Source organism: Megascapheus bottae, chromosome 3 (assembly GCF_031878675.1).
Source record: "Megascapheus bottae isolate mThoBot1 chromosome 3, mThoBot2.hap1, whole genome shotgun sequence".
NCBI lineage: Eukaryota > Metazoa > Chordata > Mammalia > Rodentia > Geomyidae > Megascapheus > Megascapheus bottae.
Window position 1 is genome coordinate 40,409,105 of NC_143511.1, and position 14,845 is coordinate 40,423,949.

A 14,845-nucleotide genomic window follows, 5' to 3' on the forward strand; every position below is an offset into this window, starting at 1 on the left:
CAGAATGCATTTCATGATAACCTGTTAGTGTTTAACAGAGATTAGGGTTTTAAAAAATTTGCTAATCTATTTTCTAATCTGTTTTCTCATGCTATTTCCTCATTAACAATAAATAGCTTTGTTGCTTCTAGATAAACCAAAATAAAGTATGTAGGCAAGATCACTGCCACGCTCCAATAATTTTCTAGCAGCAATACCTAAACTCAATCAACATTTAAATCCATAGGCATCGGCTACTGCAATTCACAACTTTAACTCGTCATAATCTTCTTCTTTATAGTCATACCTAACATCACCTGTGAGGCAGAAACGACCTATCCTTCCTCTTACTTTTGTAAAATAAAAATTAATCATTTATAGTGAAGGATAAATCTTAGCACAGTTTAAGAGCAATATAAAAAGAATATTTGGATATTCCACATACCTATCAGTTCTAATTACTATTTATTGTTAGTTATCATTCTTAACACATTAGGAAATATGAGTCTAAAGAAAGGAGGTTAGAAAATACTTGGGATACTGTAAGCATACCTTATATTAGCCACCGTAGGAGTTTTCAGAGAAACAGATCCTGGCCTCAAAAATTTCAAAACCTAGTTAGAAAGAAAAAAAAAAGAATTAAGCAATTTAAAAGAATTGTAAACCTAAATAGCATTCAAGGTAGTGCATTTTTGTCATTGTGCATTGTAGGGGGAATTGAGAAGGGAAGGAAGACAAGCAACTTAGATAATGAGAAGCTAATATCAGTTTTCTCAAACTAGAATTTTGATTTGAAATATTAAAAATCTAAAGCCAGCAAAGAAATCTCTTCTGTTTATCAGTTATAAAATTGTAGATCTCAAGTATTTGTTAAAATGTTGAATCAAGTTTCTCATGTCTAATATAACATGGCTAAATTGCTTTCTTACATCTATGTTTTCAGGTTCACAGAGTGTCTTAGCTTCTTGCTACCTATAATTACATAAAATCTTTGAAACTGTTTATCGTTTGGTCTTAGTAGAATTGCTTTCCATAAGTTCCTAAAAGGATCATTTAAATACTGATAGCTAAGTTAAAGCAAATTATGGTTGGTCCCAGTGACCCTGGGTCTAATAATGATAAATAATTCAATTCTATTTTTTATTGTCAGTATAATGTATAGAGGGGTTACAGCTACATTTGTCAAGTAGTAAGTGCATTACTTCTCACACATTGATTCCCATTCTCAGGTTTTTGTCCCCATTTCCCTCACACACACCCCCTAACATCATCTTATTTTCCACCCTTCCCTTTCCTATTTCAAATAAACAAATATAGAATATATCAGGTAACAAAGTCAGATACAGTAACAATATGAGGTTAACCATAAGAGCAAAAAAAGAAGAGAAATAAAATATTACATTAAGAACAACAATCACACGGTTAAGCTCTTGTTTCCATATCCTAGAGTTCATTTCATTTAGTCTCAGCCTATATGACCTTATGTACATAGGTTTTGAGCTATGGTAATCCACTGCTAGGAGAGTCCTAGATATGTACTAATTACTACAAATGAGAGAAGCCAAGGAGCCTTATGGAGCCCGAATAAAATATAGCCATTTCAGGTTTAGATCCCATCCTGTTAAGGCACTATACCTAGAAATTTGTCAATAACCCTTCCCCTAGACCTCCTTTGAGACCCCTCTCACCTTTAGGCATTTTCTGTTCTCATGTTGGTGACAATCGAGTATGTGACTTGCAAAACCTTAATTTTGTGTATCCTAAAATTAACCCAGACCCCATAGGAACTTAGGCAACTCAGGACAGAGGCAAGAAACCAGATGGACTTTGTAAATTCCTGATAAGCAGAACAAAGGCAAAAAAACCAAGAGGAAATATTACAGTTTCATTAGCCACCTGCATGTGGTCAGCTTGTGCCTTATGGTCAAATTACTATAAAAACCCTGTTAACTGAAGAGTTGGGGCTCTCAATTCTTACCCACTGTGTCTGTGACAGTTGTAAATCCAGGCTTGAGCTCACAATAAAAGACTCATGTGTGCTTATATCAGATTCGGCTCCTCGGTGGCCTTTGGAGACCCCAAATCTGGGCTTTGCAGTCTATGTTCCTTTGGGTCTGTCTTACTTTAATATGATTTTCTAAGTCTTTCCATTTCTTTACAAATGGGGCGATGTCATTCTTTCTGATGGCAGTATAAATACCACATCTTGTTGATCAATCATCTACTGTGGGGCATCTGGGTTGGTTCCATATCTTTGTTATGGTAAATAGTGCTGCAGTGAACATCATTGTGCTAGTGGCATTAGTGTGTTCTTGTTTCTGGACCACTGAGTAAATGCCAAGTAGTGGAATTGCTGGGTCATAGGGGATCACTCTATATTTAGTGTTTTGAGGAACTGCCATACTGCTTTCCATAGTTGGTGAATGAGTTTACACTCCCATCAACAGTGTAGTAGTGATCCCTCCTGCCAGCATCTGTTGTTATTAGATTTCTTGGTAATGGCCATTCTAAGTGGAATGAGGTGGAATCTCAGAATTGTTTTGATTTGCATTTCTTTTATAGCCAGGTATGTCGAGCATTTCTTCATGTGTCTATAGACAATTCTTATTTCCTCTTCAGAGAAGCCTGTCTCTAAGTCTTTAGCCCACATTTAAATGGGATGGTTGTTTCCTTGAAGATTTGTTTTGGAGAGATTCAATTTTTTAACCTGTAGATATATTTTAGATATGAGGCCTTTGTTTATGGCTAGTGAAGATATTCTCCCACTCTGTGGGCTTTCTATTTAGCTCGCTAGCTATGTACTTTTCCACACCAAAGCTCTGCAGTTCAATGCAGTCCCATTTGTCCAAATGTTCTTTAATTTGTTGTGTTTCTGGGTCGTTATTAAGAAAGTTTCAACCTGTGCCAAGGAGTCTTACTATATATCTTATTCCTTCTTATAAAGCTTTCATGGTATCTTCTTTTACCTCAAGGTTTTTGATACATTTGGAATTAATACTTTGCAGTGTGACATGAAAGGATCCAACTTTAGTTTTCTGCAGGTGTTTAACCAATTCTGCCAAACAAATACATGTACCGTCTGGGTCAGCAACAATCAACTGTAGATTCATGCACTATGGAAATAGGAGAAACAAAGGACCAGAGACAGAAAGATACAATGCAAGGCAAGAGGGGGAAATAAGAGAAGAATGTAGGCATGTAATAGTAATGTAGTAAAGAAGGAAAGGAATAGAGTGATGATCACTGTGACCTAAAGTGATAGAATGAATAAAAAATTTTTAAAAATTGAACTTAAAAAAAATAAAAAAGAGCTGGCCAAGAATTTGGCCTAGTGGTAGAGTTTTTGCCTAGCATGCACGAAGACCTGGGTTCGATTCCTTGGTACCTTATACATAGAAGTGGTGCTATGGCTCATGTGGTAGAGCTCTAGCCTTGAGAAATCCCAAGGACGTGCTCAGGCCTTGAGTTCAAGGCCCAGGACTGGCAAAGGTAAATAAATAAATTTAATTTAATTTATAAAAGGGCTGGGAGTTTAGCCTAGTTGTAGAGTGCTTGCCTAGAATGCGTGAAGATCTGGGTTCGATTTCTCTGTAGAAGAAAGCCAGAAATGGTGCTGTGGCTCAAAGGGTAGAGCTCTAGCCTTGAGAAAGCTCAAGGACAGTGCCCAGGCCCTGAGCTCATGGCCCAGGACCGGCAAAAAAATAATAAAAATAATATATAAAAAGAAAAATATATATAAAAGAGATCAATGATTTTTTTGAAAGCCTCACAATTGTAAGTTCTTAAACAAGTAATACTAAGTTTAAAAACAGAAAGATTAAAAAGCATGGGATTAAGTCAAGAAAAATATAATTTGAAATAAGTATATTTATACTTATATATACATATATATATATATACTCAATTAAGCAGGTCTACTACTAATTGCTGTCTCGCAATGAACAGATCCACAATTTTACAAAAAGGGAAAAAAAGATGGAGAACAAATGGCAGAAAAAAAGGAACAATAAAAATAAAAATGAAAAATAGTAAAATTAAAAAAAAATACGATTAGCTGGGCGCGGTGGCTCATGTCTGTAATCCTGGCTACTCTGGAGGCTGAGATCTGAGGATCAAGGTTCTGAGCCAGCCTGGGCACAAAAGGACCTGAGATTCTTATCTCCAATTAGCCTCTAGAAAACGGGAAGTGGGGCTTGGCTCAAGGGTAGGGTGGTAGCCTTGAGCTGAAGAGCTCAGGGACAGCACCCAGTAGGAGTTCAAGCCCCATGACTCACAAATAATGATAATAATAATAATAATAATAATAATCTTCCAGGGTTTTTTTTGGGGGGGGGGCTTGTGTCCACTGAATTCGGGATCTAGTTTCTTTATGAAGTCTCTTATGTCCTGTGCTGATTCATTTTTCTTTACTTAGTTGGTTTTTCTAATCAGTTTGCTTGATTGGGCAGAAAAAGTTTTGCCTTACAGATTTGGTGTGGGGACTCTGACAGCTCTCACCCAGGTTATCTGCGGCAGGGCGAAGAGCTTTATGTGTCTGTAGGAAAAAGTTGGCTGTTTTGGGTAGTTTGAATTTGAATGGAGTTGTATTCTTTCTGGAGTCCTTGGTGAGCTTCAGAACTCGCTCTGATCCACTCTGGGGCCACTGTTGTTTTAGCCAGTTCAGCAGAGAGCCTGAGGTGGAGCCTCCTCTGCCTTTGTTTACTGGGAGAGGAAAACTGCTTCCTCAGTACAGGGAACCAATCAACCCTCTAAGCTGTCACTAGTCAGATCCCTTCGTCCTTTGGGGGAAATGTCGAGGCTGACACCACTTCTCAGGCTCCAGTTATCTGCTAGTTGGTGTGGCAGAGTCTTCGCCAGGAGCCAAAATGGCATTGCTGTTGGCTGGTGGGGAGGGACTGCCTTCCCAATGCCATTCCGTGAGCAGGAGTGAGAATGTCTCTAGTGAGGTGCTCACACTTCCCTTTGGTTGTCTGTGTATATCTGTAGCTGGCAGGATGAAGAGTTCTACTCATAGTCACCTGGTTTGTGCCATGTAAGTGAGGCCATGAGTGCTCAGGCTCCAGTGTCTTTGTCTTGGCGCAGCTGCTCTGGGGAGCCACCTAAGCCTTGGCCACTGCTGCCACTGCCATTGCCACCCATGTGGACTCAAAACTTTCTTCTTGAGCAGACTGCCTGACATTTTCCTCTCTGACTGTAATCTCTGTGCTACTACAGCTTACTTAGAATTATTCTTTAGCTATTAACTTTCCGCTACAATGCTAAGACTGGTATCTTGGTGAGAGCTCAGAAAGACTCACTCTGAACTTCTGCCATCTTCCTCACAATTTCAATTCTTATACTATTTCATACATTTAAATAATTTTTATCTTTAATTTTTTTGTGTGTTTGTGCCAGTCCTGGGGCTTGAACTCAGAGCCTTGGAGCTATTCCTGAGTTTTTATTTTGTTGTCAAGACTAATGCTCTACTATTTGAGCCACAGATCCACTTCTGGCTTTTTTTGGGGGGATAGGGGGTTGCACATTAATTGGAGATAAGAGTCTCATGTATTTTCATGGCTTTGAACTACAGTACCCCAATCTCAGCATCCTGAATAACAAGCATTATATGATTAAGCCACCAGTACTCCACATATATGATTATGATTATGATTATTTAATTATACCTCTGAAACAGAGGAAAAGGTCTTAGTGTTGATTTCATTCCCTAGCAGTTGTATTTATAAGATTTTAGATCTATCCTCATGACTCATTATCATTTTGCTTGTTTTCAAACTGCTTTTCTCTCAACTCTCATTATCAAGCAAAGTAGGTTTGTTTCATCTTACAAAGAAACCTTAATTTCATATTGTTACTGTATCTGACTTTGTCACCTGGTATATTGTATATATGTTTATTTGGAATAGGAAAGAGAAGGGGGTGAAATAAGATGATTTGGAGGGAGTTGGGGGAGGGACATGGAGCAAAAGCTTGAGAAGGGGTATCAATGTGTGAGAAGTAATGCATCTACTACCTGGCAAATGTAACTGTAACCCCTCTATACCCTGGCAATAAAAGATAAAATGAATAAATTAATTAATTTTACAAAAAGGAACCTGTCCTTGCCATGCCAACAACTCTAATTTCTAAGTAGAGGAATCCCAAAATTCGAACAGCTCAATTTGTTTCCATATCACACTCTATCTCAATAATTGTGCCTTAGACATGGCTCATTCTATCCCAGCCTGCTTTCCTTAGCCTCCCTTCCCCATAGCCAGACTACTTTGGGCAGTTAGATGTGACTGTGTGTCCAGTTTTTAAACCATCTTGTTCATGATCTTTCACTCTCTGATCCCCATCCATAGATGTACTCCTCGAGAGTTCAATGAGCCTGAAAGGGCATGGTCCTTCCAGATCACCCTCATTGTACTACCAAGGTCAAGTAAACACTACAGTATTATGTCCATAATAATGCTCTCAGTTCCATCACCTTATCCTGATGAGGAACAGGATTGCCCTCTATGTGTACCTAAATGAGAACTAAATTTCCATTCATTGAGTCATTTAAAGGTTCATTGTTCGTTCCAGCACTTAGCCTGCCCAGATAGTGTTGCTGGATTGTTTGATCTCACTATTAGATTGCAATCTATAGTATTCCCATAGCACCTGTTTGTATCTTGTTCCAGCTTTGATTTGAGCCATTGACACAGGAAATGGCACATAATGGCCATCTCACTCTAGTTTTAATAACTTGGGTTCCTTAGGATATAATATACCATGAAAAATGTCATAATAAATATTTTTTCTAAATCCAGTTATTCCTTTGGGAGGAATGCAAGGTTTGCTTTAGCACAGACATCAAAAAATACCTTTTATTAAATGCCTTAAAGACAAAATCTGATTTTACTCTAAGGCTCAAAGCCATGGAAACATCGAGACAGTTTCCCAAAACTGTTTGTTGGCTTCAATTATTTGCAGGATTTTTGTGAGGTGGTGAGAGCCCTCCACAACCTTAGTCACAAGCGAAGGCCTCAACAGCTCCTTGCTGGAGTGTAGTGATTGGGATTGTCCTTCGAACCTCCTCTCGGGATTTAATGCCAATGGAGAGAAAATGAAAGGTAATTTTCTTTCCTTTTCAAAACAATAACCAATCACAGAACACAAGACCTTCTGCTCTTCACATATTACAATGAAATAGCTTTTGAAGTTTCGACAAAAATAGAGGCTACTGACAAGCGCTGTAAGTCTGACAGGGTGCCTTCGTGTGTTTATTACTCACACAGCTCTCTCCTCCCTGCATTGACAGGCAAAAAGCACCATAATCCACTCACTCCTTTCAGGGAACCACCTGTTTGTAGCAACTTCCAAAAGTTGTTTTCATAAATCTCACCCACCTGTGTCTTTACTTTTATTCCTTTGTTGGTTAAATTGACTATTATTTCGTAGGACTGAACTCTGAAGTCACTTCTTTTTGTTTAGCCCTATTTAAGTACGGAGAGTATGGAGTTTATAATCAGGTCTCCTTGCTTCTACTAAAGAATGAAGATGAAGCTTTGGAGGCTAGATGTGCTGGGCTTTTATGAAGAGATACATGTGCATAACTAGGTTTTCCTTGACACAAGGTCATTGTACATGCTTATGGAGTGTAGTTTGGTATCTTAACACATGCATACTATGCATAATAATCAATTCAATGCAGTACATCAACAAACATGGATGCTTTTCCTTTCTATGTGTTGGGCACACATCTAGAAGATGTTTCAAATATTCGGTTTGTTCCTGTCAATAACAATTGTTCTAATATATTAAAGAATTCTAGAATTTATTCTTCCTATCCAAAAGTAACCTTGTATTCATTAACTTTCCTCTCTGCATTTCTCTCTTTTTCATATATATTTGATGTGAGGTGGAAAATCCAAAATTTCTGTTTCATATCTTAAATTATTACTTAATGAGACCTTTAGGCTAGATTTTATGGTTTCATTCAAAAATATCTGGTTTATTTGTTAATATATATTTTACTTTGCTTAGAACATTTCTCTCTAGAGTATCAGGTAAATGCACATTGGATCTACTAGTTGAAGTTATTTTTTATTAGGAATTTCCATTGTGTGTGTGTGTGTGTGGTGTATGTTTGCATTTTTAAATGACACACAATAATCTCACACATTTGTGAAGTACAATGCAAAAATTCATGCATGTGGAGTGTATGTGATACAATTGAGGTAATGATTTCCATCTTTCTGAACATATATTTTAACATGTATTGGCAGCTTCTAAAATCTTCCGTTCTTCATGAAACATAGCCCGCATTACTGTACAATATAGTCATCCTATTGCAGAACACAGTGCTTATTCCACTATGAAGGTGCTTCTGATTTGTGATGGTTATTCTTGCTTGACAACTTGACAGGATTGAGAAACACTTGGGATATGAATAAAGCCCATATCTGGCTATGTCTTTGTGTGTTTGAAGAGGATTACTGTAGGGGAAAATCTTCACTAAATTCCAGCAACACCATCCCATAAGATGGTTATCTGGGACACAACAAAAGAATTCACTGCAGGTGTCCTCTCCTCTCTGCCTCATGTCCACTATGACATGAATGTCTTCTCCAGCATCTTCCTGCTACCTTAGTATTGTACTTCAAGCACTGGCCCAGGAGCACGGAGCAAAGTGACCATAGACCAAACTTCAAAACTACGAGCCCAGATAAATTAATCTTCTTTTAAACACCAACCCCACACACACCCAAGCTGGTATTTGTCACAAAGATTATGGAAACCAATAACAATTCAATCTTCTTCTATTACTCTTTCTACTCTTCCTAACGTCTAGGGGCCACTACTCTATTCTCTTCTATGAAGTCAATCTTTTAAAACTACCTTTGTTTTGAAAGAGCAAAGATCAAATCATTGTTCTCTTGATCTGGCAGAGGAAGCAACTGAAATTATTTTATAGCAACCAACAACATAAAAAGTTTGAATCAAGCCATGCTTAATGTTAGGGTCAACTTCACAGTCTATTGTCCACAAAATGACTCTCAAAAACTTGCAACTTTACATTTTCTCTTGAGACTGAGAATGGTATTTAAAAATATGATAAGCAAAAGAAAATGAAATTTTGCCTAAAGCGCAGCTCACAGACCATGACCACTATGAGTATAGAATGAAACAAGCAAGAACCGTCGTATTCTTTCACTTTTCTGCTTTTTTCCCATGTTCTGATTGATAGCTCTAGCCTACCCACGGAAACTATAGGACAACATGTATAACATACAAGTTTAGTTCAGTCCTTCCAGAGGCAAAAGCTGGCCTGGTATAGCTTCTAGTTGTCCATATGTATGCATGGAATAATTTGAAGCCTCTATTTCACTTTGGTCATAAATTGAGTTTTTCATGGTCCCCAAATAATAACTACATATAATAACAACAGTTAAGAAGTATCTTGGGGCCTGGAGTTTGGCTTAGTGGTTAAAGTGCTTGCCTAGCATGCACAAAGACCCGAGTTCAACTCCACGGTACCACATACATAGAAAAAAAAAGCCAGAAGTGGTGCTGAGGCTCAAGTGGTAGAGCTCTAACCTTGAGAAAGTCCAAGGACAGTGCTCAGGCCCTGAGCTCAAGCCCAGGACTGGCAAAAAAAAAAAAAAAGAAGAAGAATTATCTTTTCCGGGGCCTGGAGTTTGGCCTAGTGGTAGAGTGCTTGCCTAGCATGCATGAAGACCTGGGTTTGATTCCTTGGTACCACATACGTAGCAAGAAGCCAGAAGTGGTGCTGTGGCTCAAGTGGTAGAGCCCTAGCCTTGAGAAAATCTAGGGACCATGCTCAGGCCCTGAGCCCAAGCCCACTGGCAAAAAAAAAAAAAAAAAAAAGAATTATCTTTTCCTTCTATATAGTCTATATTAGACAAAAGACAATTGAGAAATAGTTAACTAGAGTAAAATAACTGAAAGTTTAATGTTTTTACACAAAATATGTTGACTTTGCTTAACATATGTTTATTTTTTCTATCTATATTTCTTCTGTTACAATATAACAATTCGAAGATTCCATCATCTCTGCCTTTAATAGAAAATAATTTAAATATATCACATCTGAAAAATATATGCTGTTGTATCATGATCCCCATTTTTGTAAACTAGGAGAAAAAATGCCTGATGTCAACATTTGAAAAGGTGAAATAATTCATTTTGTTGATGGTTTCAGAGTCTTCTGTTCAACATGATGGAGAGGACTTTGCAGAACACACATTGTGTTGGATAAGAAGCAGGTGGTAGGAAAGGCCCAGGGTAAGATATTAGCCAATAAGAACCTTCTCTCATTGATCTATAACCAAGTCCCACCATCTACAATCCCACCACCTCCCAATAGGCTATTCAAATTTAATTCTGTAAATGGATGAAAACGTACAGTCTTTTGGAAACCTCCAGGAAACTGATTTTGAAAATTTCCTCACACATACCGGAATAGGTTCTTTACCCATGTTTAGGAAGTTCTCTCGTTTTTGTCACCTAGTTTGACAATCAAGATTAACTATCACAACTGCTGAGCTTATTTTAAAGCATAAAAAATTAACCTTCTTGATCATCAAAATAATAAGCAATTTAAAAATATATTCTATAATAGCATGTAGAATTCTGAACTTTTTTTGCATTTTTTATTGTAATTAGTAAAAGGGTTACATGATATTTGCCAGATAGAAGGTGCATTAATTCACATACATTGATACTCTTTCACATGTCTTGGTACCCATTACCTTCCCTCCCACCCCCCCATCTTGTTTTCCCCCCTTTCCTAATCCAATTTCAAATAACACCTTATGCACCCTACCACCCCCCCTAGAATTCTGAACTTTATGTAGCTTAAAGTTATATAGTAAACAACTGTGAACTTTTTATAACAAAGTTATATATTAAAGAAAAAGTTTTATTTTCTTTATTTAGAAGAGTTTTAACTTAATTTTTTTCAGTGTCCTCACATCTCCATAGAGATTTAAGTATGAATATAATTCATAACCTCTTGCATTAGGTAAATATTAGGTAAGCAAACTGCTGAGAAAAAATATGTATTATGAAGCACACATTTCACAAAATTGTCCTTATTTTATGTTGATCTTTCTTCTTTCTTTCTTTCCTTCCTCCTCTGTCTCTTTCCTTATTTTAATGCCATTCTTTAATCCTTTATATTTTTTCTGCGATGTAAATTGATTTGATATTTTTTTAAAAGAGTAGGTATGTTGATTTTATGTTTGTTAATAAAAAGAGTACCAGGGGTCTGGGAACATGGCCTAGTAGTAGAGTGCTTGCCTAGCATGTATGAAGCCGAGTTTGATTCCCTGGAACCATACATACAGGGAAAAAGAAAGCCGGAAGTGGCACTGTGGTAGAGTGCTGGCCTTGAGCAAAAAGTGTCCAAGGACAGTGCCCAGGCCCTGAGTTCAAGCCAGAGGACTGCCAAAAAAAAAAAAGAGTAGCAATTATTACCTTACCTATATTGCAACAAATTATTTGAGACTAAGTGGGATTTAATACTTAGGAAAAAGTATTCAACATGTTCAAGACTTTTTGGAAACCTAAAATTTTAATCCCTGGAAAGTTGAAAAGAAATATGGAATGAAAAACTGAAAGTGATTATAGAACAGCACATATACAATGAATCATTCAAAAGCAAACACCAGGACAATTACCACTCAAAAATGAAACATTTCTAGCAATAAAGGCCTTGGGTTTGCCACCAATTGCACTTCTCTCTTCCCATCAAAGACAAAGAAACACCATCTCAGTTTGTATTGCTGTGGTTACTGCAGACATGAGCGTGGTATAAATGCAATTGTATATTAGTGGCTATTTTGCATCTGGTGTCTTTCTAGTATGGTCAGTTGCCATGTTAAAAGTGATTAAATATACCATACTTTACATGTGTAATCTATTCTTGTAGATACTAGAGAATTTTAAGTTTTAGGTTATTACAGATAATGCTATAAGAAATGTATTTATAGAAATTCTTTGATACGCATATAGTAAGAAGTGATCTTTTTGAATCACTTTGTGTATGTATTTTCAACTTGAGTGAGTAATTCCAAGTTATGTTCAATGTTCGGTATTCTTTGGTAGTATCCGTATGTTGTTATGTAACAACTCTGACAAATAAGAACACTTGATACAGGGATTTTGCTTTCAAAATGTAAAAAGAAAGAGACAAGGAAAGCTTAGACTAGCAATGGAAAATATCTAGTTGACTGGTAGGAGAGTGACAAGAGTGATAGATATTGGATGCATTCTGAATAACAAAGATTTAAATTTCACTAAGTTTTTTTTTTGGAGAAGTAAGAATATCCATGATAGAGTAAGGAAAACAATGAGGAGTTTTGTATACTACGGAATTATGAGAATACAATCAAATCGCCCAAATAATTTCAGAGTAAAATAGTGTATATGCATGGTCAAGTGTTTTACCAAACAATGAGTAATCCAAGAGTCTCTTTACATATGCCAGTTAGGAGAAATTTCATATCAGACTATTTTAAACTTTGCCATATTATTCTCTTGTGACTAAGTTTGAATAAAATTGCATCCCAGAAGTGAAAGAAATTCAATTCCACTATCTTTGGATTTTCCCATAGTCATTTACAAAAGGTTCAGGTGAGTGATTTTTATATGCAAAATATTTTATAACTATCATATAGAAATTGCTTTCCAAAAGATATCCTCTAGAGCCAAGAAAAATCACAATATTCTGTTGCTGGATGAAGTCTTGGACAACATCTAATTAAACCTCATTTCACAGATGAGGAAATCTGGATGTACAGTTGCCAGTTACTTATCAGGCTGAGGCAGAAGTTGAGTGCACAAACAGTGGAATCAGAAGACTCGAGCCTTTTTAAAAAAAATCTAGGAGCTACTCATCACAAAATCATTTTAGTAAAGAAAATTGAAATATTGACTTTTTTGATATTTTTATTGTAATTAATAAAAGGGTTACATGATATTTGCCAGATAGAAGGTGCATTAATTCACATACATTGTACCCTTTCACATGTCTTGGTCCCCATTACCCTTCCCCCCCACACCCCCATCTTGTTTTCCCCCCTTTCCTAATCCAATTTCAAATAACACCTCATGCAGGAAGCCCTGGGTTAAATTCCTTGGTACCACATACACAGAAAAGGCTGGAAGTGGGGCTGAGACTCAAATGGCAGAGCAGTAGCCTTGAGAAAGCTCAAGGACAGTACCCAGATCCAGAATTCAACCCCTAGGACTGACCACACAAACAAACAAAAAACTAAAAGGAAAGAAATGAAAGAGACACCTGAATGCTCTTTTTTTTTTTTTTTTTTTTTTTTGCTGCACTATCCGCAGTGGCTTAGATGGGATCAAGAGAATAAAACCTATTAGGGCTAGGGGCATGACCTAATGGTAGGGTGCTTGCCTAGCATGCACAAAGACTCAAGTTTGATTCCTTGGTATGACAGACATAGAAAAATCCAGAAGTGGTGCTGTGGCTCAAGTGGAAGAACATTAGCCTTGAGCACAGAGAAGATCAGGGACAGTGCTCAGGCCCTAAGTTCAAGTTCCAGGACTGGCAAAAAAAAAAAAAAGAATAAAAGAATAAAGCCCATCAACAAAATAGAACAGGAAAATATGTCATAGACATATACATGTATGTGTGTATATTTGTGTATGTGTGTAACATAGACTATTATTCATCCATGTAAAGAATGAAGTCCTGGCATTCCGGGCCAAATGAATGTAATTGAAGTACCAATTTTAAGTGAGGTAGTTATTCAAAGAAAGACAAAACTCTCCTGTTCACTGTCATATATGGCTCCTAAACAATGTTGATGTGAATTTAGAAGAGTGACTATAAGAGGCTCAGTAGGCTGTGGTGAGGGATTGGGAGAGCTAGAGAAAGTTTGGAGAACAGGTAGTGAAAACAGAGACAATAATCCTAGAGTTCCACATCACCATGCGAGAACCTATAGTAGATAATGAAAAACTATAAGAGAAAGTTTACAGGCTCCAAATACAACGTATGAAAAGAAACGCTAATTGTCCTTACTTAGTACCTTCATATATATAGCATCACACATTCAAATACATGTGAAAGATCATACTCTATACATCATATACATATATCTATAAATACACATACACATATATTTGGAACCAAATAAAATATTGATTTCATTTATGTATTAATTGCAATTAAAAACATTCAAATAAAGGAAGCATTAACTATTCTAATTTGCTTATTAAAATTTTATACCCAGCCAGGAGCTGGTGGCTCATGCCTGTTTTCCTAGCTATTCAGGAGGCTGAAATCTGAGGATCATGGTTCTAAGCCAGACTGTGCACAAAAGTCAGTGAGACACTTATCTCCAATTAACCATCAGAAAAGTGGATGTACCACTATAGCTCAAAGTGGTAGAGCACTAACCTGTAACTGAATAGCTCAGGGATAGCCCCTGGTCCAGAATTCAAGCCCCACAACCAAACAACAGCAACAACAACAACAACAATAACAAACTTTGTACTTGTCTGAAATTATCATACAGACACCATGAATTTATGTGATTAAAATTGTGAAAATAAAACAACCATGATTAGATAAATTTGGTAAGCAGTTATGTGAAGGTAAAGTATCTGACTTTATCTTTACATTTGTCTTCTGGCTGTCCAGTGGCAATTCTATTATTTTTCTTTCCATGAACAAAGTAGAGTAGAACTTATGTCCTTCTTTGATACTAAAAGAATTGCTTTTGAGCCAAAGTAAAGTTTCATGCCATTTTTAGATAAAAGACTAATAGCCAGTGGTCAATGCATTGTCAATACATTTTAATTGAGGACAAAATGAATAATATCCTTAACTAAGCCACAATGGCTATAC

General features: G+C 36.8%; 1 long non-coding RNA gene across 1 annotated transcript in view; it reads right to left on the reverse strand.

Moving 5' to 3' along the window:
- Nucleotides 1-530: 530 nt before the first annotated feature.
- Nucleotides 531-14,845, reverse strand: part of LOC150065396 (uncharacterized) — a 435,528-nt gene continuing 421,213 nt past the window's right edge. Inside the window, exon 4 of the long non-coding RNA XR_016534762.1 lies at nucleotides 531-593. This is a non-coding gene — a long non-coding RNA (uncharacterized LOC150065396). The remainder of the gene's footprint in view (nucleotides 594-14,845) is intronic.